Below are 26,989 nucleotides of genomic sequence, written 5' to 3' on the forward strand. Positions count from 1 at the left end.
TAAAAATGGAGATGGATAGTATTGAATAATAATGATTATAACATCTTTATGAAAATAATACCAAACAGATTTGAAACAAAAATGAAAATTATGGAAGACAGTGTATATAACATAAGGGGAAGGTTTGTCAAGAATTATAGAGAAATTTTGGATGATATTATGAGTAGAAAAGAAGAAGCAAAAATCATGGTAGGAGACCTTAATAAGGCTTTTGATACAATTGGACATAAAATCTTATAGGCAATAATGAAAGAATATAATATAAGTGAGGAAGCTAGGAAATTATGTGTGTCCGCATTATATTAATAATAAAGTAAAATACTTGTTAATGGCTGGTTAAGCCAAAAGGTCCATATGAATTATGGTGTAAGACAGGGAAGCCCAATGAGTTGTATTCTCTTTGCATAAGTTATGAATGTGGTAGTATGTGAAATAAATTACATAATGAAGGAAGCAGGGTACATAACACCTGAAGGATTAAGAGTTAACATATGTTCTGTTAACATATGCAGATGACATTTTAATAATTGCAAATAACAAAATTTGGATAAAAGAAGTAATCAGATGCACAAATAACTGTCTAGAGGTGATACAGATGGCTTTAAATAAAGAGAAAAGTAAAATGTTATGTGATATAGTAAAAAATAGGGGGTATATATTTTAAAAATGAATGAAATGTCTGTGTTAGGTATACAATTTCAGAATAAAAATGTACACAGAATTCAAATGGAAAACACAATAGAAGAAATTAAACAAACCTATACATATAAATTATCATTCAGGAAAAAAAGGCTTACTTGATAAATTCAGTACTGATGGAAAATAGCATAACTAGCAAGTGTGTTTATGTTGCCAACAGTATGTGAAAATGAATTACTGCAGATCATTTTTTTTCATTTATATGGTATTCTATATTAGACTCAGTAAAAAGCAAACTTTTGCATATAAATAAAAAGAAGGCAGTTTGTTGTTAATTAACCCAGTAGTATATGATACTTCATTAAATTTGCGCAAAGTATTACAGTGGATAAATGCAAAAAAATGAGAGATTAGTAGTAAAATTGTATAAACATTAGTATGATAAATTTTGGCATATGGTAAGAAAGAGTGAAAGAGAAAACGCATGTAGAAATGAAGGAATAAAATGTTACCAAGAAAAAAAAATATTTACGTGGAAAATAAAAATTGATAATATATGAAAAAGAAAGCATGGTACAAAAATTTAATGATAAAACATTACTATTTAACCCATGGGAAAATCTAATAGATGTAAAACATAAAGCTCTAAAAATAAGAAGCAAATGGTATAATCAGGAAAAAGAATATCAAGATTTTTTGTGGAGACTGGTAATAGATAAATTACCAATAAAAGGAAATATGCCATATAAAAAGAAAAGTGATAGAATATGTTTACATTATCAAGAAGAAGAAACGTGTTTTTGAAATGTAAAAGAGTAAAAAATGTTTTGGACAAAACTATGTAAAGAAGTTTTTGAAGGTATAAAAGAAGTGAATAAAATAAATATGGACATGATTAAATATGGATATTATAACAATAGAAGTAAAGAATATATTAAAATAATGGATAAAAAGTAATTTTACATCATATGGGTTATATAGAATGAAAGAATAAATGAAGTGATGTTTAATGATAAATGGATTTTGCAACACTATCCTATGGCAGCTATGGAAAAAGGAGTGGGGGTCAAAAGGGATGAAAGTTTAGCATGATTGTAAGGTAACGTATGAGTTTGTGCAAATATATTTGTATATCTATATATTGTACATTTGTAAATATGTTGGGAATAATAGTTCTGTTTTGTATATAAATGACCCCTACTCTTTTTGATGGGTGCCATAGGATATTTTGCATCCTGAAAGACAAAAACAAAAAACAGAAGGCTGCCTGAATGTAACTACTTTATGAACTATAGTAGCAAGCACTTTCATCTGGTATTACTGGCCTTCATCAGACATATTTAAAATGTCCTATGACTTAACAAATACACAGTGTCACCATGCAATCCATTCCAATTTAAAAAGATACACAATTAAAATACAGTATTGCCATTCTATGCAAACCAGCTCTGCCTGATATTCAGCTCATTACCACAGCAAATACTAACATTTATTATATTACATTTTAGAATAAAAACTGAATAAATGTAAAATAAACTAAAATGGATTCAAATTAAAATAAAATAATGTACAACCCTGCTCAGCTTGCCAACAATTAAGACATATTCATCTATTATAAGCCTTCATCTATAAAATATTAGAAATTGAAATTATCTCATTAAGCCCAGGATAAACTATTGTATTAAGGTAAATTGCCACCAAACTCCTTGTTGCTGTAACACAACATTCCAAGGACCTCCTCTAGGATTCTCTTTCACATGTTCTAAAATGACAAACCTAAATTCATGGTTCATAAATTCATTTATATGTTTAAAAAGACCATTGGCGGACTTACATCTTTGGATTTAATAAATATGTTCATAAATATGCTGTTTCAATGTACGCTCTGTTTTCCCAACATAAAAGTCCAGACAAAAGGTGCACTTCACAGCATAAACCACCCCCTTGGTATAGCAGCTATACATGCCTGAAATTACAACCCGTTTCCCACCTAGAATAATGTTATTACATTCAAAAATATAGCTGCACTGATTACACATGCCACATTTTACCATATGCCCTGGATGTTTATCCTTCAGTAATGTTAAATTATTGCACAAATCTTTGAAGTTCCTGTCCTTTCTATAAATTACTTAAGGACATGGCTCTAATCTTGCATAAACTTCATTCTCACCTACTATCAATTCCCAGTCCTTTTTTATTGTGTCCAATATACCTTTACTATCCACAGAAAAAGTGGCAATAAAAGCAATATCTTCCAATCTATTGCAATTAAAGGAATAATTTTTCTCAGTAATAACCTGTGGGGTTTTGCATCTCCTAACAGCTATAGCTGATGGCAAAGTAGTCATAGCAAATCGCCTTAGGCCCTCAAATACTGGACCTGCATTAAACTGACTGTTTGGGGAAATAGCAATAAACCCTTCACATCCAGGTTCAGGCCCAGTTATCCTTGAATGCAATTCATTACATTGTGATGGCATTAATATTGGTGCATATTGGCCTCTCAAGCTTTTATTTATAACTTCTAATTTAACAGATTCTGTCATGGCTATAGGGTAACCTCTATTAAAATACATCTGAACCTATGAAGTTGCATTCTTGTTGGAAATCATAAAAGTCAGTAAACATCCTAGCCACCCTAACTGTCTGGCCTTTAATAACAGCCTTCTTTACATGAAAAGGATGGTTACTGGTAAAATGCAAATATTTGTTAGAATATGTGTTCTTCCTAAAAATCCGGGATTTTAAACTATCATTGAAATCTTTAAATAATAAAACATCAAGATATGCAATGCTATCATTTCCAACTTGTTAAGAAAAATGTAAAAAATCAGTTGTACCATTGACATAATCCATGAACAGTGGTATTTCATCTTTAGGGTCAGTCCATATAATGAACAAATCATCTAAATTTGAATATAAAGTTTTATATGACCAAAGAAGGGACTCAAATAAAAAAATGATGTTCTCACATTGCCATCACCACATTAGAATATAACAGCCCACAAGGGGAGCCCATGGCTACCCCTTTTAATTGCTTAAAATAATGGCCTTCATAGTAAATAAAGTTGTTACACAATACCAGTTCTAACAAATGAGACAACACATTCATTTTGTGCTGCCCAATAGCCAAACAATTCGTAAAAAAAATAGGTAAACCATTCAATTCCAATGTCATGTGGAATGCATGTAAAAAGATCCTTAACATCTATAGTCAAATAAATGCCATCTGAAAAAGGACCCAACTGGTTACACTTGGATAAGAAATTCCAGGAGTCCTAGCATAAATAAACCATGTTTGACAGAAAATGTTTTAACTGGGAATTAATACATTTTGCAGTATAATAAGTCTTTGAATTGCCTGCATCCACAATAGGGCATAAAGGCAGGTTCAGCAGATCTTTGTGGATTTTAGGCACACTGAAAATCGTAGGAAGTTTAGGTGTACTATTATCCATAAAGTTAAATTCCGCTGGTGTAATCTGCCCTTGAGTTGACATATCATGAAGAAAATCAATCTTCTTATAAGAAATGTTAATCTCATTTATGGAGGCTTCCACATAGGTGTCATCACATAACATTTGCAGCATATGCTGGTTATAAACCACCTGATCCATAACTATTAAACCCCCATCTTTATCTGGGTGCACAAATCTAAGACAGCCCATAGCCTTGATCTCATCCATCAATTGCCATTGAATCGATGTTAAATTGGGGCAAAACATTGGGCAGGCTGTGATAATAAATACCTCATTTCCATCTCGCATACTTGTTAAACATTTCAGGAATGGGTAATAAGTCAGGGTTAAATGTAGTTGGTATTTTCATATATTTTTGGCCCTTATTATTTGATCCATCAAACATAGCAGCTAAATTAAGTTTCCTAGTAAATAATTTCAAACCAGTAACAATTTTTGTGATATCATTTCTTCTAGTAGGGATAAAAGTTAGTCCCTTACTGAATAAAACCTTCTGTGCTCTAGTGATGTAAAAGCTTTTAGAATTATAAATATTGAAATCTCCTGTAGTATTTTTAACCAGCAGATATGAATTTGGTGCCACTTTGCTGTCAAATTTTCCTTAATGCAATAGTTTCTCCTGGCTTTAATAAGATAATTTCAGTGTCTAGTATTTTTGAAGATGAAGGCTTAAAATAGATTAATATGTATTAATTGTTTGGGCAAGGTGAGCAGGGTTGCACATTATTTTATTTTAATTTGAATCCATTTTATTTTATTTTACATTTATTCATTTTTTATTCTAAAATGTAATATGATAAAAGTTAGTATTTGCTGTGGTAATGAGTTGAATAGGAAGACGTGGGCAGATCTGCTTTGCATAGAATGGCAACATTGTATTTTAATTTTGTATCTTTTTAAATTGGAATGGATCACATGGTGACACTGTGTACTTACTGAGTCATATGACCTTTTAAATATGCCTGATGAAGGCCGGTAATACCAGGCGAAAGTGCTTACCACTATAGTTAATAAAGTAGTTAAGTTCAGGCAGCCTTCTGTTTTTTTTGTTATTGACTGAAGGATAGTACACTCAGGAGTGCAATACCTCCCTTATGATGCATCTCAGTGTCAGCATTCAATCTACCGGGTTGGGAATCAAACTCACAGCCTTTTGTACTAAAGAGGAGTGCGCTACCTGTTGTGACACTGACTTTGCTAATTAATGCAAATGTGTGGTATTACCCTTTTATTTATTTATTTATTTATTTATTTATTTTATTTTATTTTATTTTACATTTATTTATCAGGAAAGTCCGACTGGGCCAAATGGCCCTTTTTCAGTGAAGGCCCAGGGAGAAAAGTTCCATTACAAAGAAACTAAAAAAAATACATTGAAATGATTACATACCATAGTATGAACACATTACAAAACATGGGTACAAATACAGATATTACATAAATAGTTCAAAATGTAAAAACTCTGTTACAGAGAAGAAAAAAAAAACAACTTTACTATTTTGCAGTTGTGTATACTAAGGCAATCTTGAGGTGAAGAGTATGAAGGAAAGAATAAGTGGGAGTGGCAGACGCTAGATGGAGAATAAGTGGAAGTGTAGGAAGCTTGAGACAGAGAGATGTCTGAGCTGTAGTAAGCATGTGTTAGGCATAGAGGGATTACTTATTTAATGAATCAAGATTTCTGTAGGAACAGGGGAGTAGAAGAATTTGAGACTTAGTTAAACTGGTGTTGGTGCAAGAGTCGAGTGGATGACTGAAGAAGGGTGAGGTGAATGGACATCCTGAGGAAGAGCAAGAACATAGCCAGATGTTGTTTAGGTAGTTTTTGAGGAGTGATTTGAAACTGTTTGTGTTAGTAGTGTTTATGACTTGTTGTGGAATGGAGCTCCAGATCTTGCATATTTTGTATGAGAAGAGGGATTCACCAAAGCTGTTATCGACTTTTGTGATTTTTAGTAATAATTTATCAGGGAGCTTAAAGTCCCATTGTTCTTGTATTGTTGTACTAGGTCTTTGAGACCTAGGCAGTAGTCTGGTCTGTAAATGATGGGCTGCGTGATGGTTAGTTTGTATTAAGTGGAGGAGGTTGGGAAGTTCAATCCAGTTTAGTTCTTGTAGTGCAGAGCAGTGATCAGTTCTATTTGAGTAGTTTAGGGCAAATCTAGTTAATCTAACTCAGGCCTTGAGTTTGTTTGTCAGTTTTTTTTTAGATTAGAAACAGAAAATTCCCCAAAACCAGTGTATACAAAAAACAAACTGAAAAAAAAAAACACTGTCAGCTTCAAAAGAATGAACTAAGCCATCTTTAGGGTAAAGTATTTTATTCAACTCTTTTGTCAACCACATTTCATTAGAAAAACAAATGCATCTTACAAACACTACTTTAAATACTTATAACCATCCAATGACAACATATTAATCAATCAAGCATTCAAACTGAACACAATTTTAAAACAGCTTGACCCTAAAATAATACATCAATTCTTAATTGTCAAAAAATAGAACAATATAATGTTACTAAAACATTTTTATAACATTTTTATAACTTTTTATGACATTTTGGTAACATTTTTATGATATTGTTGCACCTGAAATAGTCAATTTTCTGTTTGATAAGATACATTTTATGCCCACCATATCATTCAAGCCTAGGGGACTGTGTGCTCCCAGCTTAATTTGCCACCTAGTCTCTTTTCTCTCTCTACATTATTTTTAAGGTTGCCACCTCTTAAATCTTGGCTCACATGGCCTAGTATAGTAACAGTGCATTTCTTATAGGAAACCTAAGACGTATGTTTATAATGTGCATTATTTATGTCTTTAATTTGTATTGCATAATAATGATCCTTAGTTTGCATATTTAGGCTCCTAGTAGTCATACCTACATAAAACACAGGGCACCCAGAACATAAAGCTATAAATCATATTGGTAGTGGTGTTCAAGAACCTACCTGGAACACTAATAGCATAAGATAGGTGATATAAATTTAAATATGGACCTTCATGTATATATCTACATATACCACAACTGTTACATTTAAAGGTGCCCTTAGATGTGTCTGTTGTGGGAAGGGGGACATAGGTATCATTGATTTATAGCATGCTTTTGATGTTACCACTCTTTATATACAAAATGTGGTGCCCCCCCTAAAACTTGATGTAGGTCATTATTACCCTCTATAATTTTCCAGTTGTCTTGGATAGTGGAGCTAATCTTACCACTATCTACAGTCATGTCTATACAAATCTGGGTAATGAATTGTAACTTTTATCATTAGCCTTTTCTATATTGCTGAAAACCTTCAAAATTAGGGGTCAGAAAATCATTGCTATGTATGTTACTAATTTCTTGACCTGTCCTATGTTATACCTCTGAAGGGTAACCTCTGTCTATAAATAACTGAGCAATAAATTTGATTTAATTATAAAAATCTGAATCTTTACTCAACATACAACAGGCCCTGATGTACTGGCCTTTGTGAATGTTTCTCTTGATAAAACTCAGATGGTTACTCTTATAGTGAAGATAGCTATTAACATAAGTATTTTTGTATGTATTCTACTAGAAAAGATCTTTCCAGACCTAGCCCAAAATACTTCTATGTCTAAATTCTGTCTCTCCATATGTAAAAGATACAAAGCTACAACTAGCATTCATTTCTTCTAAAAATTGAACATAAGAGGTGGTAGAGCCTTTTATAGTGAAGAATAAATCATCAGTAAACATTTGGTAGAAAGTAACTTCAGAAAAGAGCCTTATGGTGGGTAAAATTTCTTTTTCCCACCAACCTAAAACCAATCCTGCAAAAGCTGGGGCAACTGTAGTCCCCATGGTGATTCCTTTTTGTTGTTTATAATACTTTTTGTTAAATATAAAATAATTATTTCCAATAACAATTCTAATAAAGCAATGTACAACTTAATGGAAGAGTCAACAAGGGAGGTGTAGTTGTGTAAAAAATTCACTACAAATTCCAAGCGTTCTTGTTGTGGAATAGGCGTAAATAGGGATACAACATTTACTGTGAACATGTAAAGCTCAGTATTGTCATTAGTATTGTAAGGAGTGGAAAGTCTAATTTGGTTCAAGAAATCCCACGAATCGCTGATATAAGTGGGCAAAGCTGACTACAATCAAAAATTATATATATATATATATATATATATATATATATATATATATATATATATATTATATTAATTTCATCACAACAGACTTCTCGATATTCATTTTCATTATGTAACATCTTTTCCATCACTTTATAATAATCAGACACCTTCATAATGGCCATCCCTCCCCCTTTATCTGCTTTCATAAAGCGCAAGTTGTTTTCTGAATGCCATTAAAATCTTTCTTTCCTCTCTATCCAAATTATAATAAGAAAATACAGGTCTCGTGTTAAACATAGACCTGATGTCCTTCTCACAACATAGTTCAAATACTTTTAAAGTGGAATGTAAAGTTGGATTATATACTGAAGGCTTAATAACACTTTTTTGATATTAATGTCCTTCATAATAAACATTAAGTTCAACTTTCTGGTGTATAGCTTCAACTCTAACAATGTATTTGTTATATTGCCTCTCCTGCTTGGTATGAAATTAAAACCTAGTTCTAAAACATGTTTGTGTGTGTCAGTCAGTTCAACATCTATTAAATTGTGTATTTTAATACAAGAACTCACTTGACTCCATCCTATGTTTATTGTTTGTGATAATGACGTCTTCCTTAACTTTTCTTGGACCTAGTCCTGCTTTTCAGATCTCAGGGGTTTCTTGGACATGAACCATTATTGTTTGTCCCCATTTCTAAAGTCCCAGACTCTTGGAAATTAGTTGACACTGCTGTAGAAAACTTGGCCTGTTGTTTCTGCATAGTTTCTGACACTTCCACTATGTTCCCTGTCTTTTAATTAGCAGAATTCAGAAGGACAGTGTCCTTTAACAAAACACTGCTGTAGGTATTTCTCCACTGATAATCCATTTTAGAAAACTGTTTTTTGCTCTCCAAATAAAAAAAAAATAAGCTGTACCATTAACATAATCTTTGATGCCATTTTTTATTTTCTTCGTTTTGCATTGGACTATGTTTTTTTCATTTCTATCATTGGCAACAAATATTTTCTCGTAGTCCTCTTGCAACTCTTCATGACCCTTTAATTGTTCTTTAATATTTTTGTCAATAAGTTCTAAATTTGACTTTAAGTCTTGAATCATCTTAACATTATGTTTAACAAGAAGCTTCAAATAATCAATACCCACATTACTAAAAGATAACATTAGTTCCTGATAAAAGAGATCTTCTCTAGTAATGCTATTAGGGGCTTTAAAGAACCTAAGCCCTTTAGGAACTATATTGCAGGAAATACAATGTTCAAAGTATTTATTTTCTACAACCATACCATGGTATTTCTTTAACCTCTTTTCAAGGTCAAAAAGTAAACTTGAAAGATTATTTTTGATGGCGGTATCATTTGAAGACCTTCCTTGATTATTAAAAGGGACAAAAGAAGAGTTTAAAACAGATGACACATCTTTATATGAAATATCATTACCAACACCATTTTGTAGCAGTACAGATTCCTTCACTGACTCTCCTTTGTTGTTAGGAAAAAAACACTTTTCACACATCACTATGAAATAATCTTTTAGTGAGGGTGGTTAAACACTTTTGTAAATCCCCGAGTACTAGCAAAAAGCCATGCATAAAGTGCTCTTGGCTATCCATAACCGGATGTAAAGTAAGATCCAACAGTTCATCTTCTGGAGCACAAGCTATGCGAAATATGAAACCAAATCTAAAACAGAAAATTCCCAAAAAACAGCATATACAAAAAACAAACTGAAAAACACACTGGCAGCTTCAAAAGAATGAACTAAACCATCTTTAGTGTAAAGTATAGAATTAAGAGTTGATGTATTATTTCAGGGTCAAGCTGTTTTAAAATTGTGTTCAATTTGAATGAGTGATTGATTAATTAGTATGTTCTCATTGGATGGTTTTAAGCATTTAAAGTAGTTGTTTATAAGATGTATGTTTTTCTGATGAAGTGTGATTGAGGAAAGCATTGAATCAAGATGGTTTAGTTCATTCCTTTGAATCTGCCAGTGATTTTTTTTCAGTTTTTTTTTTTTTTTTTTTTTTTTTTTAGATTAATGAAGATGGAGGAGGTGTAAAGTAGGGTGGAGAGAAGATGTGTTCTTTCTATGGTCTGTCTGGTGGTATTGGTGAGGAAAAATTTTGCTCTATAGAAAGTACCGAGTTTAATATGCACCTTTTTAATGGTAAAAGACAAATGTTTGTCAAATATTAGTTAGTTATTGATTGTTAGCCCAAGAAGTTTTGTGTGTTCTACTGGTTCTATTTTGGTATTGCTAAATGAAAAGATACTGAAGGGTGTTGAGTAACTTGCAATTTGCCTTTAGTAAAGATCATCAATTTAGTTTTGTTTGTATTTTTAGCTGATGGGTTAATAAGCATTTTTTTCTTTGTCAACGAATGATTTTTGTGTTATTTCCAGGAGTTTGGGAAGAGTTGGGGTTGAGCATATAATGGAGGAATCATCATCGTATTGGATTATAGTAGCATTGTTGGTTGCAGTGGATAGTTTATTGGTGAATATGGAGAAAAGCATTGGACCTTGATCTTTGAGGGATACCCGTTGAGAAAGGAAGAAGGAGAATGAGTGTGTTTTGCCACTTAACTGCTTGCTGGTGGTCAATTAGGTAGCTATGGAACCATGCTAATGCTGTTTGGGAGAAGTTTATGGGTGCTAGTTCATTTAGCAGTTTTTGATGTAATACAGTGTCAAAGGCTTTTGGCATGTCAAGGAAGATGGATGAAACCAAGTGGCTGTTGTTCTTAAGCGCATTGATCTTTTTGGTGAAGGGGGTTAAGGCTGTTGTGGTGATATGCTCTGGTCTGAAACCATGTTGTCAGTTTAAGAGAAGGTTGTTCCTTAATAGGTGGTCTAGGAGTTGCTTATGAATGCATTTTTCGAGGATTTTTGCTAATGGGGTAGCATGGCTATGGTACGGTATTTAAACAACACAGTTGAGGGACAACCTTTATGCAGAGGTATGATGTGAGATATTTTCCAAAGTTTATGTATGTATTGTTTAGTTATAGATTGGTTAATTAGAATGGTGATGGGGAGTGTAACTGCATCAGCTGCTACTCTGAGAAATTCACTGGGTAACTGGTCAGCAGCAAGAGTGGTAGGCCTTAGTTTTTTAAGGAGTAGTCTTACGGCATTGGTTTGAACTGTTTTGATAGTAATGAGTTGAAGTTTGCCTAAAGGTAGTGTTAGGGGTGAGTTGTTGTTGCAATTTACTAGAGATAGTATTGAGTTTATGAAATGGTAGTTAAACTGGAATTCAGTACTGTCTGAGGTGGTGGGGGTGGTGGGTGATGGGGTTATAGTTTGACTTGGGTTAAAGAGTTGTTTTATACTTGTCCAAAATTTCTGAGGGTTGCTTTGGTGTTTTTGCTGTAGAGAGGCATAGTAAGTTTTTCATCTTTTTTTTTTTACTTTACTTTGTGCATGGTTTTCTAGTTGTCTATAGGTAAGCAGGGAGGATAGGGATATCATCACCTGATAGTGGGGCCAGACTCTGTGCCAATTTTTCAGAATTTGCTTGGTATCTATAGAAAGTCATCAAATTTATTTTGCTTTAACTCATGTTTTTCTAGGGGGGGACAAGATTATTTAAAATACTAAGGGAAGTTTGATTGAATAGTTGTACTGCTGAGGCTAGAAGGAGTGTTTTAAAGGGGACCAGTTGCATTGTTGTAATAGTTTTTTAAATATGTTAGGACAGAAGTTTATTTTGTTCTGAGTGTTTTTGGAGTGCTAGATTGGTGTCAAACCATGTAGGTGGGCATGCGGCTACTCAGTCTGTCTGGTAGGCAGCCTGATTGTTGGCAAAGATTGGGTTTATTTGTCAGGGTCCAGTCAAGGATAGAATGTTTGCTATTGCCTTTGTTGACTTTAGTTGGGGTAGATATCATCTGGGCATACCCATATAAGTTGATAAAGTTAGTTGGATTTTGGGAAGTGCAGGTTCCAGTCCATGTTAAAATCAGTATAGGTATATATTGGTAACACAATACTTACATATTCGTCAGGTAGTATAGGTAATGAGATTGTTAGGCATCTTTTGAGACATTGTTTTATTATAGGAATATTGTAAATATTTTATGATCATTAGACAATGTGTTTATTTTAAATATTTTAATCAGTTTGATATGGATGCTTGAGTATGGTTATTAGTGATGAATTTTATTGTTGAATTTTTTGCACAAACTACACTGATCGATTTTGTATAAATTGAAGTATTAGTAAGTGTAGTGAGGCCTTTAAGGGGAGGAGTATAGCATAGGATAGAATTCAGGAAATGATGCATTTTTTAGCTTCCTGTTGGCGCCAATTTTAAAATTAATGATTGGTGTATAAGTGCAGGGGGCGGTATTTGCTATACAGGATGTTACATCAGTTTCCACTTCCTTTTGGTGCCTTTTTTCTCTTAAAAGGACTCTGTTATTTTACTCAAAAGGTTCTGATGAATCCCACGAGTTGCAGTGGGTGAAAGGGCTTAACCGTATTGGATTGATTTTTGTTATTTTATTTAAGTGCATTTACCGTTTTGTATCGTTGTTCTTTCTTGGAATAAAGGACATTGATTTGCTTGTTCAGTTCGCATCAGTTTGGAGTTTATTCTTTAGTGTGCTATTCCACCAGGATTCCTCATTTTTGGTACTTGTTGCTGAATTCCTCATTTTTGGTACTTGTTGCTGAATTCCATTTGAAATTACCTTGCGGTTTTTGTGGTTATTTCGACAGCGCAAAGTTATAAAAGAGCCGTGGCACTTATTGGATAGTTTGTGACTTTACGTTGTAAGTTGTTTTTGTGATTTCTATTCAGTTGTCTTTTCAGTCATGGACATATCCGGTGTGGGCTCACCTATTTCAACAGCGGTTAAAATTGACAATAATAATAATAATGAATTAATTAAGTTGAAAGATGAAGTCGCATCTCTTAAAAGTGACATTGGCAAGCTTTTTGGTCTTTTTGAGAGCTTGCAAAGGATTCCCAGTGTTCATGAACCAAGAGTTCTTTCTTCTACCTCATCATTGGTTAGAACTGGTGGGGAATCGGACAATCATCACCCATTGAAGGAGGAGGCTGTTAAAGACAAGTGGACCCATAATATTGGGTCCAGCGGTTTTGGATATGGAGCATCAGTATCAGGAGGCCAACACCAAACATTGCTAAATGGACAGGCGAGTTGCAGTCCGAAAGGAATTTTTAATAGATTGGGCATTACTGAACCAGTAAATAATAGTAAGATCAGCATTACTGATTTTACCTTTGATTTTTCTATATACGATGTGGAGGAGCAAGGCAAATGTACCGGTGCCAAACCCAAGCAAATACTTTCTATTAAAACCTATTCTGCTATTACAAACAGTTCCCCACATAACAAACAAGGTACTAGTTCTAAAGATTTTGTTCCCAATCAACCAGCCAGTTGTGATTTGCAGTTTAACAAATGTTTAACTACTGACTATAAATTTGATAAAGTCATTACAGGTCAAAAGGACATTCAGAATTCCCCAAAGGATTTGGGGTGTCTAAAAGACATGATTTTTTTACATGGTAAAAAAACTTAAAACCATTAATGTAATTAAGGTTGATAATGCTTATTTACATAAATCAAAGTCATAAACGGAACGTGAGGGCCTGAGAACTATCTCAATTACCAAAATCCAACAATGTCGCCAAGAGAGTACCAGCAACAAAAATGTGCAGAAAAGCAGCAGATTAAAAGTCCATAGCTCGACAAAAATGCGATCACAACGATGGTAGTAGGAACGTTCTTTATTCACACAACATAGGCTCAGTAAGCGCTTTCACCATACTTGGCTTCCTCAGACTGTAACAAACCATCTAACACCACAGTCATTTAAATACTATTACACAGATCTAAACAATTATTCAATTACCACGTAATGAAATATTTAAAGAGGCCCTGAAGCCTAACACTCTTGCTTGGTTAAAATACATTGCATATGTAGTTTAAAAAACTCACAGATATAAAACACTTGTGATTCTAAAAACATTCACAAAAATAAAATATACTTATACACAAAATACAAAAGAGAAATATACTAGAAAAGTGCAATTATGTATGTACATAAAAATATGTACATAATCTATTCCTCTGACAAACCTCAACAATAGGAAGATGCATTGATGTCAGCGCCTCTTTAATCTCCTTTTCTTCAACATGGGATGGATACTGACCTTGTCATTGAGGCCAGGGTAAGATTCCGCTCTACATCAGAATCCACCTTAGCTCCATTTCCAGTGTATAATTCTCAACATCCCCCCCTCTAATATTAGTTTGAATATGTTGTATAGCTAGGAACGTGAATTTATGTTGCTCATTGGTTGACATCTGATGTCTAGCTAATGCATTGTTGGGGTCTTTCACTCTCATTTTATAGCAATGCTCCCTGATCCTCTCTCTGAATTGCCTGTTGGTTTTACCAATGTAAAACGCATTACAGGCGGAACAGAGTGCAAGGTAGACTAAATTCTTAGACTTACAATTGGTCCCTGTCATGAAAGTAAATATCTGCCCTGTCATGGGCTGCTGGAAAGTGGTACTATCATTAATAAACCCACATTGATTACAATTGCCACAGGCGCTGGTATTATACACCAAATGGGAATATCCGTGCCACTTTTATGGCAGAGAATCTCTTTAAATTCTTCTTATTTTTGTACATGTACTTTGGTTTCGGTCCAACCAAATCCTTGATCTCATTATCAACACATAATACTGCCCAATGTTTCTCAATAATACCCTTCACATTATAGGCATCTTGAGTATAAAAAATAGGTAGAGTAACACTAGTATTTCTATGCCCATGCATACACACATTTTCTCTAACCTCATTACTCCAAGTGTTATCAGAGAAATATGGTCGGGCTGCAGTAGTCCTTAAACCTCCGGTTTCTTTTATAACTTTATCCACTTCAACACTATTATATGATCTGGCTATTAACCTGCTTCTCAAACTCGAAATCTCTCCATGATAACCTTCATCTAGGGGATTCAAGCGAGACGCTCTCATTGCTTGACCTCTCATTACGTTATTGAAAACGTGAAGGGGATGCATACTCGTTCTATGCAGTAAGGTGTTCTTGTAACAGCTCTTTCTATGAACAGCTGTATTCAACATACCATTCTGTAATCTGATTAAATCTACATCCAGGAATGATAACTTATCCCTGGAGTAAGTCATAGTAAATTTCAAAAAATGGGTTGTATTGTTCATGAAAGCTGCAAATTCTAATAATTCTACTTCAGTCCCCTCCCATATAAAAAAGAGGTCATCCACGAATCTCTTATAGAATCTAACATTCTGTTGACATAGCGTGTTAGGTAGTAATACCTCCCTCTCCCAATAAGCCATAACTAGGTTGGCGTAGCTATTGGCACAGGATGTGCCCATAGCTACGCCATCCCTTTGCAGATACAGCTCTTCATCAAACAGAAAAACATTGTTTTCCAAGATGACTTCAAGAAATAACGCCAATAATTCAATCATATGCTTCCATACTAGAATATTTCTTCAAATAACTTTGCACATATTCTACCACAATCATTCGAATGACCGTGAAAAGACTGGTGACATCAAATGTGACCAGATAATAATCACTGTTCTCATCCAATCTGCTAACATGTTCATACAAACTAACAAGAAACTCTTTACTGTCTCTCAAGATAACATCGTTAGAATTTATGACAGGTCTTAAATATTTTTCCACATAAAGTGAAAATGGTTGCGTCAACCAGCCCTCTCCAGAGACAATGGGCCTCATGGAGGGTTTCATCCGGTTCTTATGGACCTTGGGAGGCCTTTCAGTACAGGTATTAAGGGATCATTGACCCTTAAAAACTTGGATATATTCTTATCTATAATGCCACTCTTGAGTAAATCATCAATAGTGTCATATACACGAAACACTTTCATCATCACTTGCTCCATATTCAACTTACTATAGAACGAGGTGTCTCAACATCTGGCGTACAGTGTCCCTATATACCACAGCATCCATAATCACAATCGGACCTCCCTTATCTGCAGGGGCAATGATTATGGAGTCATCATTTCTTAGACTATTTAATGCTTGTCTTTGGGTAAAGGTCATGTTGTATCTACCTTTCCTCTTTCTACCATAGTTGTCACTATAATATTCATATAGGTCATGCTCCACTAACCTGCCATATGTTTCTAATACAGGATGTAATACTGGAACATATGTGCTGGTAGGCTTGAAACTATTCACACTGGAACTATTATCATCCGAGTTCCCAAATTGTAATCTTAGCTGGATGTTTCTAACAAACATCCTAATGTCAATCAATGTGTCAGTAATATCACTCCTTCTAGTAGGAATGAATGTCAATCCCTTATTCAATACAATTTCTTCATCTGAACTCAGTACCCTATTAGACAGATTTATTATAATTGATTCCCCTTTCTGCTCCACATCTTCTTTATGGTTGGACCTGCTGACTCTGTGTCCATAACCTTCCGTTTTTGACCCCTGCTCATGGAGCGTCCTCCCTTGAATCGGGTGACTGTATCGGGAAAGGGTATCCCTACTGTTGACATCATCAATCTTTCTATATTCTATAATTTTCCTCCTCACCACAGGCTGATTGACATTATTAGTTTGAACATTACCTACATCCTGTTTATTAGTTGTTAATGTTTCATTCACACTGTTATCATTATTACTTTTCTTATTAACCGTAACAACAGACGGATATAAATTCACACTCTCAGAGTTATCTGAAGCAAGGATATTATTCTCATTATCCATCACTTCACTATTAACAGTCCCGATACAACCCTGTTTACTTTGTGTAGCATAGACTGAATCGTTGTTATGAATCACATGCTCAACTGTATTAGGAACAGAGCTAGTCTCATTAGCTCCACTCGCCTGGACCCTCTTATCGGTCTTACTATGCATAGTCCTCGGCCAAACAAATATTTGGCCGTTAGTAAAGTCATAGGTGTCCCTTTCAATTTTCTGTTTCTTTTGGTCTAAAGTCTTTTCTCAAACAGTGAGACATTGTCCATTAATCTATCGACTCTAGCGTGCCTAGCCGATGTAAACTTCCGAGTGATAGATTCATACATCTTTGTAACATCTTCACGTAATGCCAGTTCTTCAGGTAGATGGTATTCTATTAATAATTTCATATAGCTAAAGCTCAATTCCATATTGAGCTTCTGCCATTAAGTAAAGGTCCGAAAATTGTTACCTGAGCTGGGCATCTTCAACACTCTCAGTCCCCTGGGAATGATGCGTTTCTTCAGGCACGCCTCAAAATGGTGCCGTTGTAACTGCAACCTCTTAAGCTTAACAAAATTTGTCTCCAACAATTCCAATTGTTCAGCTAACTCCATTATTTCCTCGGCGTTATCCTCTTCGGATCCACGCGTAGCATCTGGCTCAAACAGCAACAAAAAATTCTCACTTCCAGCAACACATTCTGCGAACCTGTCTAGCTTCCTTTTTCCGGTGCTGTTAGCGTCAGGAACATACGCTAACTCTATTTCATCTCCTCCAACGGTGCAGGCCATATCCTCAGCGTATAAGCAAGGCACAGTACATAAAATGAGAAAGAATAGATATACGCTGAAGCAACACGTTCCAATAGCAAAATGTATAAAAATCAAAGTCATAACGGAACGTGAGGGCCTGAGAACTATCTCAATTACCAAAATCCAACAATGTCGCCAAGAGAGTACCAGCAACAAAAATGTGCAGAAAAGCAGCAGATTAAAAGTCCATAGCTCGACAAAAATGCGATCACAACGATGGTAGTAGGAACGTTCTTTATTCACACAACATAGGCTCAGTAAGCGCTTTCACCATACTTGGCTTCCTCAGACTGTAACAAACCATCTAACACCACAGTCATTTAAATACTATTACACAGATCTAAACAATTATTCAATTACCACGTAATGAAATATTTAAAGAGGCCCTAAAGCCTAACACTCTTGCTTAGTTAAAATACATTGCATATGTAGTTTAAAAAACTCACAGATATAAAACACTTGTGATTCTAAAAACATTCACAAAAATAAAATATACTTATACACAAAATACAAAAGAGAAATATACTAGAAAAGTGCAATTATGTATGTACATAAAAATATGTACATAATCTATTCCTCTGACAAACCTCAACAATAGGAAGATGCATTGATGTCAGCGCCTCTTTAATCTCCTTTTCTTCAACATGGGATGGATACTGACCTTGTCATTGAGGCCAGGGTAAGATTCCGCTCTACATCGTAGAATCCACCTTAGCTCCATTTCCAGTGTATAATTCTCAACATCCCCCCCTCTAATATTAGTTTGAATATGTTGTATAGCTAGGAACGTGAATTTATGTTGCTCATTGGTTGACATCTGATGTCTAGCTAATGCATTGTTGGGGTCTTTCACTCTCATTTTATAGCAATGCTCCTGATCCTCTCTCTGAATTGCCTGTTGGTTTTACCAATGTAAAACATTACAGGCGGAACAGAGTGCAAGGTAGACTAAATTCTTAGACTTACAATTGGTCCCTGTCATGAAAGTAAATATCTGCCCTGTCATGGGCTGCTGGAAAGTGGTACTATCATTAATAAACCCACATTGATTACAATTGCCACAGGCGCTGGTATTATACACCAAATGGGAATATCCGTGCCACTTTTATGGCAGAGAATCTCTTTTAAATTCTTCTTATTTTGTACATGTACTTTGGTTTCGGTCCAACCAAATCCTTGATCTCATTATCAACACATAATACTGCCCAATGTTTCTCAATAATACCCTTCACATTATAGGCATCTTGAGTATAAAAATAGGTAGAGTAACACTAGTATTTCTATGCCCATGCATACACATTTTCTAACCTCATTACTCCAAGTGTTATCAGAGAAATATGGTCGGGCTGCAGTAGTCCTTAAACCTCCGGTTTCTTTTATAACTTTATCCACTTCAACACTATTATATGATCTGGCTATTAGCCTGCTTCTCAAACTCGAAATCTCTCCATGATAACCTTCATCTAACGGATTCAAACGTGAAGGGGATGCATACTCGTTCTATGCAGTAAGGTGTATAATATAGAAAGATTGATGATGTCAACAGTAGGGATACCCCTTTCCCGATACAGTCACCCCGATTCAAGGGGAGGACGCGCTCCATGAGCAGGGGCCGTCAAAAACGGAAGGTTATGGACACAGAGTCAGCAGGTCCAACCATAAAGAAGATGTGGAGCAGAAAGGGGAATCAATTATAATAAATCTGTCTAATAGGGTACTGAGTTCAGATGAAGAAATTGTATTGAATAAGGGATTGACATTCATTCCTACTAGAAGGAGTGATATTACTGACACATTGATTGACATTAGGATGTTTGTTAGAAACATCCAGCTAAGATTACAATTTGGGAACTCGGATGATAATAGTTCCAGTGTGAATAGTTTCAAGCCTACCAGTACATATGTTCCAGTATTACATCCTGTATTAGAAACATATGGCAGGTTAGTGGAGCATGACCTATATGAATATTATAGTGACAACTATGGTAGAAAGAGGAAAGGTAGATACAACATGACCTTTACCCAAAGACAAGCATTAAATAGTCTAAGAATGATGACTCCATAATCATTGCCCCTGCAGATAAGGGAGGTCCGATTGTGATTATGGATGCTGTGGTATATAGGGACACTGTACGCCAGATGTTGAGCGACACCTCGTTCTATAGTAAGTTGAATATGGAGCAAGTGATGATGAAAGTGTTTCGTGTATATGACACTATTGATGATTTACTCAAGAGTGGCATTATAGATAAGAATATATCCAAGTTTTAAGGGTCAATGATCCCTTAATACCTGTACTGAAAGGCCTCCCCAAGGTCCATAAGAACCGGATGAAACCCTCCATGAGGCCCATTGTCTCTGGAGAGGGCTGGTTGACGCAACCATTTTCACTTTATGTGGAAAAATATTTAAGACCTGTCATAAATTCTAACGATGTTATCTTGAGAGACAGTAAAGAGTTTCTTGTTAGTTTGTATGAACATGTTAGCAGATTGGATGAGAACAGTGATTATTATCTGGTCACATTTGATGTCACCAGTCTTTTCACGGTCATTCGAATGATTGTGGCGTAGAATATGTGCAAAGTTATTTGAAGAAATATTCTAGTATGGAAACATATGATTGAATTATTGGCGTTATTTCTTGAAGTCATCTTGGAAAACAATGTTTTTCTGTTTGATGAAGAGCTGTATCTGCAAAGGGATGGTAGCTATGGGCACATCCTGTGCCATTACCTACTCCAACCTAGTTATGGCTTATTGGGAGAGGGAGGTATTACTACCTAACACGCTATGTCAACAGAATGTTAGATTCTATAAGAGATCGTGGATGACCTCTTTTTATATGGGAGGACTGAAGTAGAATTATTAGAATTTGCAGCTTTCATGAACAACACAACCCATTTTTGAAATTTACTATGACTTACTCCAGGATAAGTTATCATTCCTGGATGTAGATTTAATCAGATTACAGAATGGTATGTTGAATACAGCTGTTCATAGAAAGAGCTGTTACAAGAACACCTTACTGCATAGAACAGTATGCATCCTTCACGTTTTCAATAACGTAATGAGAGGTCAAGCAATGAGTCCTCGCTTGAATCCGTTAGATGAAGGTTATCATGGAGAGATTTGAGTTTGAGAAGCAGGTTAATAGCCAGATCATATAATAGTGTTGAAGTGGATAAAGTTATAAAAGAAACCGGAGGTTTAAGGACTACTGCAGCCCGACCATATTTCTCTGATAACACTTGGAGTAATGAGGTTAGAGAAAATGTGTGTATGCATGGGCATAGAAATACTAGTGTTACTCTACCTATTTTTATACTCAAGATGCCTATAATGTGAAGGGTATTATTGAGAAACATTGGGCAGTATTATGTGTTGATAATGAGATCAAGGATTTGGTTGGACCGAAACCAAAGTACATGTACAAAAATAAGAAGAATTTAAAGAGATTCTCTGCCATAAAAGTGGCACGGATATTCCCATTTGGTGTATAATACCAGCGCCTGTGGCATTGTAATCAATGTGGGTTTATTAATGATAGTACCACTTTCCAGCAGCCCATGACAGGGCAGATATTTACTTTCATGACAGGGACCAATTGTAAGTCTAAGAATTTAGTCTACCTTGCACTCTGTTCCGCCTGTAATGCGTTTTACATTGGTAAAACCAACAGGCAATTCAGAGAGAGGATCAGGAGCATTGCTATAAAATGAGAGTGAAAGACCCCAACAATGCATTAGCTAGACATCAGATGTCAACCAATGAGCAACATAAATTCACGTTCCTAGCTATACAACATATTCAAACTAATATTAGAGGGGGGGATGTTGAGAATTATACACTGAAATGGAGCTAAGGTGGATTCTACGATGTAGAGCGGAATCTTACCCTGGCCTCAATGACAAGGTCAGTATCCATCCCATGTTGAAGAAAAGGAGATTAAAGAGGCGCTGACATCAATGCATCTTCCTATTGTTGAGGTTTGTCAGAGGAATAGATTATGTACATATTTTTATGTACATACATAATTGCACTTTTCTAGTATATTTCTCTTTGTATTTTGTGTATAAGTATATTTTATTTTTGTGAATGTTTTAGAATCACAAGTGTTTTATATCTGTGAGTTTTTTAAACTACATATGCAATGTATTTTAACCAAGCAAGAGTGTTAGGCTTCAGGGCCTCTTTAAATATTTCATTACGTGGTAATTGAATAATTGTTTAGATCTGTGTAATAGTATTTAAATGACTGTGGTGTTAGATGGTTTGTTACAGTCTGAGGAAGCCAAGTATGGTGAAAGCGCTTACTGAGCCTATGTTGTGTGAATAAAGAACGTTCCTACTACCATCGTTGTGATCGCATTTTTGTCGAGCTATGGACTTTTAATCTGCTGCTTTTCTGCACATTTTTGTTGCTGGTACTCTCTTGGCGACATTGTTGGATTTTGGTAATTGAGATAGTTCTCAGGCCCTCACGTTCCGTTTATGACTTTGATTTTTTATACATTTTTTGCTATTGGAACGTGTTGCTTCAGCGTATATCTATTCTTTCTCATTTTATTTACATAAATGTTTGGAAATGAAACTTGTGCCCATGGGTCTCAGATTTTATAAGACACCAATGGGTATAGTGTTTTCTGACAAAAATGTAACTGAATTTAATACCTTTTTTGACCAATGTGGGTTTAACTTTATGAAAATTCTTATTAAATACAATGACGAAAGGTTGAGTCAGTTGATACATGAAACCGAGGAGTTAAATATGAAGATTACTAGTGATTTATTATTTTCGGACTGGGAAAGGTTGTATAAGAAACAATATAATTTGGCAGATAAGTGGGTGGAAAATATATGTATTAGGAAACAAAAGAAATTAATAAGGGATAGCGAACAGTACAAAAATGGTAAGGCGTGTGATTGGTATAATTATAAAGATAGAAATAGTAGTTTACAAGGCAATAAAGTTGATCATCCACATGAGACAGATCGAGGATTATAAGAAATACAACTCCCATTTTCAGAGAGTGTATTCCAAAAAAGGGCAGTCGTATTGGAATATTTACCAACAAGATCATCGGTCAACTTAGAAACCCAGGCAGAGACAGTGGGGGGGGGGGCAAAACACTGTGGAGGGAACAAATTAATTGATCCAGTGTGCTCAGATATTATCAGGGTGGAGAATAGATATACATACAACAATTTCAATATTTATAATTTTTCTAGTTTGGATATACACAAGACTCATTTTGAGTTGTTATGCAAAGGTATGAAATTTATTCCAAATACCCATTTTTGTATGGTTGATGTTTTATGTGAATTAAAAAAATTCATTAGAAAGATGAATTTAGGAATTTTATTTAATGATAAAAATAATATTGAAAAAAACACATTAAAAATGGATGATAATTCTTTGAAAGTCAAAAGTACATTCATACCCCCCAATCATCCTAAGGTAGACTTATCTGAGCAAGTAGTAACTAGAGAAATGTATCAGGTATCTAGAAATATAAATGACAATGTTACCAACAATTTATCTAATGAAGAAAGAGAGACACTTAAGTCTCTACAGGATAATCCCAATATTAGCGTGATGAAGCCAGATAAGGGGGGTGGTATAGTGATATATGATAACTTAAAATATTTAAAAAATATATATAATATTTATATCACACAGGGAATTACCAAAATATTTCTGTTAATGAGATAAACATAGCTTACCGACGTATTGATTCCTATTTAGAGGAATTTTATATAGACAGTAGAATTAATAAGGAAACTTATAATTTTTTACAAGTGAAGTATCCTAGACTAGCAACCATCGTCGGTATTCCCAAAATACATAAGAATACCTTGAACCCCCCTTTCTGGCCAATTATATCTGGTAGCAAATCCAAAACATTCCTTATGGGAAAATATATAGATTGTTCATTAAAACATATATATAGTAAAATTCCCCACATGGTAAAAAATTCTTGGGAATTTTTGGGAATATTTTCTATGAATATTAACATGGATAATTTGTTTTTTGTTACTGTAGACGTTGTTGATCTTTTTTCAAGCATACCAAAACAAGCTGGTTTGGATGCTTTTTGTAATAGTATTACATCCTTTGCCAATCTTACTTGGGAACAGATAAGTCTTATTATGGAGTTGATGACCTTAGTGTTAGAATACAATTTTATATATCTTGAAGGGGAGTACTTCAAGCAAACCAGGGGGGTAGCTATGGATGCTGCTTGTGCACCCATCTTTGCCAACCTGGTTATGCTTGATTGGGGAATCACCTCCCTTTTTCCTTGTGAATATTTCAAAAATGTCAGACATTATTCAAGGTTTCTGGATGATATGCACATTTTATGGGATGACAGTGTGGAAAAATTAGACAAGTTTTTAAGGTATCTTAATACCACCAGTGAATATCTGAAATTCACGTATACATATAACACTGAGGGGATTGCATATTTGGACACATATATTTATAAGCATGATTCAATATTCCAATCAAAAATATATCCTTTAAATATGAAACATAACATTTACAAAGGACAAGTTATCAGAGCCGCGCATATGACGTCTGGCGTGAAGTTATTGACAGGTGAAGTTGAGTTTATTACGCAATTGTTTGTTGAGAGAGTTTATCCTGAAAATATTTTATCTACTATAGGTAATTATGTCATTCAAGAAAGGGACAGGAAATACCGTCCTTTATTGGGAAAGGGATTTGAATCCAGACATATGATTAAAGATGATAAAGGAGATGGAAGTCAGTCTAACGGTCATCACAGATCCTTAATATTATTACACAGCCCGGTAGCTGACAAAGTTATTTACATTGTAAACAAATTTTGGTACCTGATTTTTCAGGATCCTAAATTGATACAAATAATGGGGAAAAAATGAGAATTACATACAAAATGGGCAAAAATATTAAAAATGTATTGATTCCCAGGAAAAAGCAAAGGGATAGGATGTCCAATGATTTAATCCATACCTATAAATGCAGTTCTTGTAACCAGTGTAAGTATATTCTAGAAGACAAAAAACTGATAATCCAAAATGAGACTCGCACAATCATTAAACCCAAATATGGAAATTTATAGTTTCATAGTTTAGTACTAGGCTATCTGCCCTGGAGCATTTGTAAGCCTAGCCATAGTGATGTGACTTTCGCCACCCCATGAAATGGTACAAAAATGTACAGAATAGATTTAGAATACTGTGCCTCTGTCTAGTAGTGACACAGTAAAGGTCCCCTTATATAATAGAATTAGTTTACTGTGCCCCTGTCTAGTAGTGACACAGAGGTGACCCCTGGGGTAAACTTACTATCTCCCATCCACTCATCAAGATTTCTCTTGAAGAGAGTCAGTGAGGGGCTCTGCCTAACATGAACTGGGATTCTGTTCCAGAGCATGGGAAGCCTCTGAGTTATGAATCTATCCCTCCAGCATGTCCTATTCATACTTGTGCCGAGGTTTAAGTCTTTAGCTCTCGTGGTTCTGATGGATTTGGATTTTTTGAGGTGGAGCATGTCCATCAGTTCCTGATTGGACATGGCCTTGTACGTCAGGCACAGATCACCTCCAAGCAGGCGGTATGCTACTGAATAGAGCTGGAGTTTCTTTAGTCTGGCAGAATAAGACATATGTTGGAGACCCTTGATCCTCTTGGTGAGGTACTTTTGTGGTCTCTCCAGCTGCTGCAAGTGCCGGGTGAGGTACATACCAAATGGGGTATTGTACTCAATCATGGGTCTGATGAGGGAGGAGTATAGGGGTACAATGACATCCTTGGATCTGGATGTGAATCCCTTCATGATAAGGTGTGCAAGGTAGAATGTCTTTCTAACCACTTTGGCAATGTGGGTGTCAAATGAGAGGTCGCTGTCGACTTGGGTCCCTAGGTCTCTGATTACTTTTTCCGTACTCAGTGGGTTACTGTCTATGTGATAATTTGTGGGTACTTTATTTTTCCTAAAGGGGATGACTATACATTTTTTTGGCATTTAGTTTAAGGCCATGACTCCGGCACCAGTTGTCCGTTTCTGTGAGGCCTTTTTGTAGGATGTATGTGTCAGCTGGTGTATCGACTATGGCACCTAGTTTGCAGTCATCTGTGAACTTTGTCAGCCACAACCCTCCCATGTTTGCTTTAAGATCTGAGAAATAAATGCCGAACAAGAGGGGTCCCAGGACAGATCCCTGTGGGACACCACTTGTGACTGGCTTTGAGTCTGACATGGCTCCAGCAATTTTGACTTTATGGGTTCTGTCTTTTGGCCAGTTTGCAACCCATCTAGTGACATAAGGGTTTACATTTAAGCTGCTGAGCTTATCTATGATGCCTGAATGGGGTATTGTGTCGAAGGCCTTAGCCAAGTCCAGGTAGGCTGTATGGACTGCTTTGCCCTCATCAATGGCTCTAGTTACTGTTTTGAAAAAGTCAACCAGGTTCAAAAGGCAGGATCTGCCCTTTACAAAGCCGAACTGGGTGGGATCAAGTGTCTGTAGGTCCTCAATGTCTCTGTTTATAAGTTCCATAATGATTCTTTCCATAGCTTTGCAGACCAGGCTGGTTAAGCTTATGGGGCAGTAGTTCTCAGGGTCTGTAGAGGTACCCCCTTTGTGGAGTGGGACCACTGTTGCTGTACGCCAGTGTTCAGGTACATATCCTGTAGTAAGGCTAAGGTTAAATAGTATTTTTATGTGCAGGTTTAGCTCCTCTTGGAGTTCGCGTAGTACGCAACTCGGGATACCGTCAGGTCCCATTGATGCTGTGTTTTTAGCTTTGCTGAGGGTGGCTCTCACCTGGATATCTGAGATGACAGGGAGATTACATTCAGCTGGGATAAGTACTTCTTCTTTTGGGGGTAGAGGGAGGGGAGAAATTTGCACTGAACCTGTCTGCCAGAATGTTGGCAATGTCTGTGGGGTCAGTGTATTTTTTGTCGTTGTGAACTAACTCTGCGCATATCTGAGGGTTTCCGCTCAGGTTTCTAACATAACTGAAGAAGGCTTTGTGGTTATCTTTAGTGTCCTTAGCGATTTTTCTCTCAAAGTTGGCCTTGGATGTTTTTATGAGAGAACGTAGTTTTCTGCTAGTGTTGATCAGAGATGTCTTCCCTTTATGGGATTTTGCTCTGTCGTGCAGTAGCTTCCTTCTTTTG

This window comes from Protopterus annectens, chromosome 1.part0, assembly GCF_019279795.1.
Source record: "Protopterus annectens isolate FY-2018-M chromosome 1.part0, PAN1.0, whole genome shotgun sequence".
Classification (NCBI taxonomy): domain Eukaryota; kingdom Metazoa; phylum Chordata; order Ceratodontiformes; family Protopteridae; genus Protopterus; species Protopterus annectens.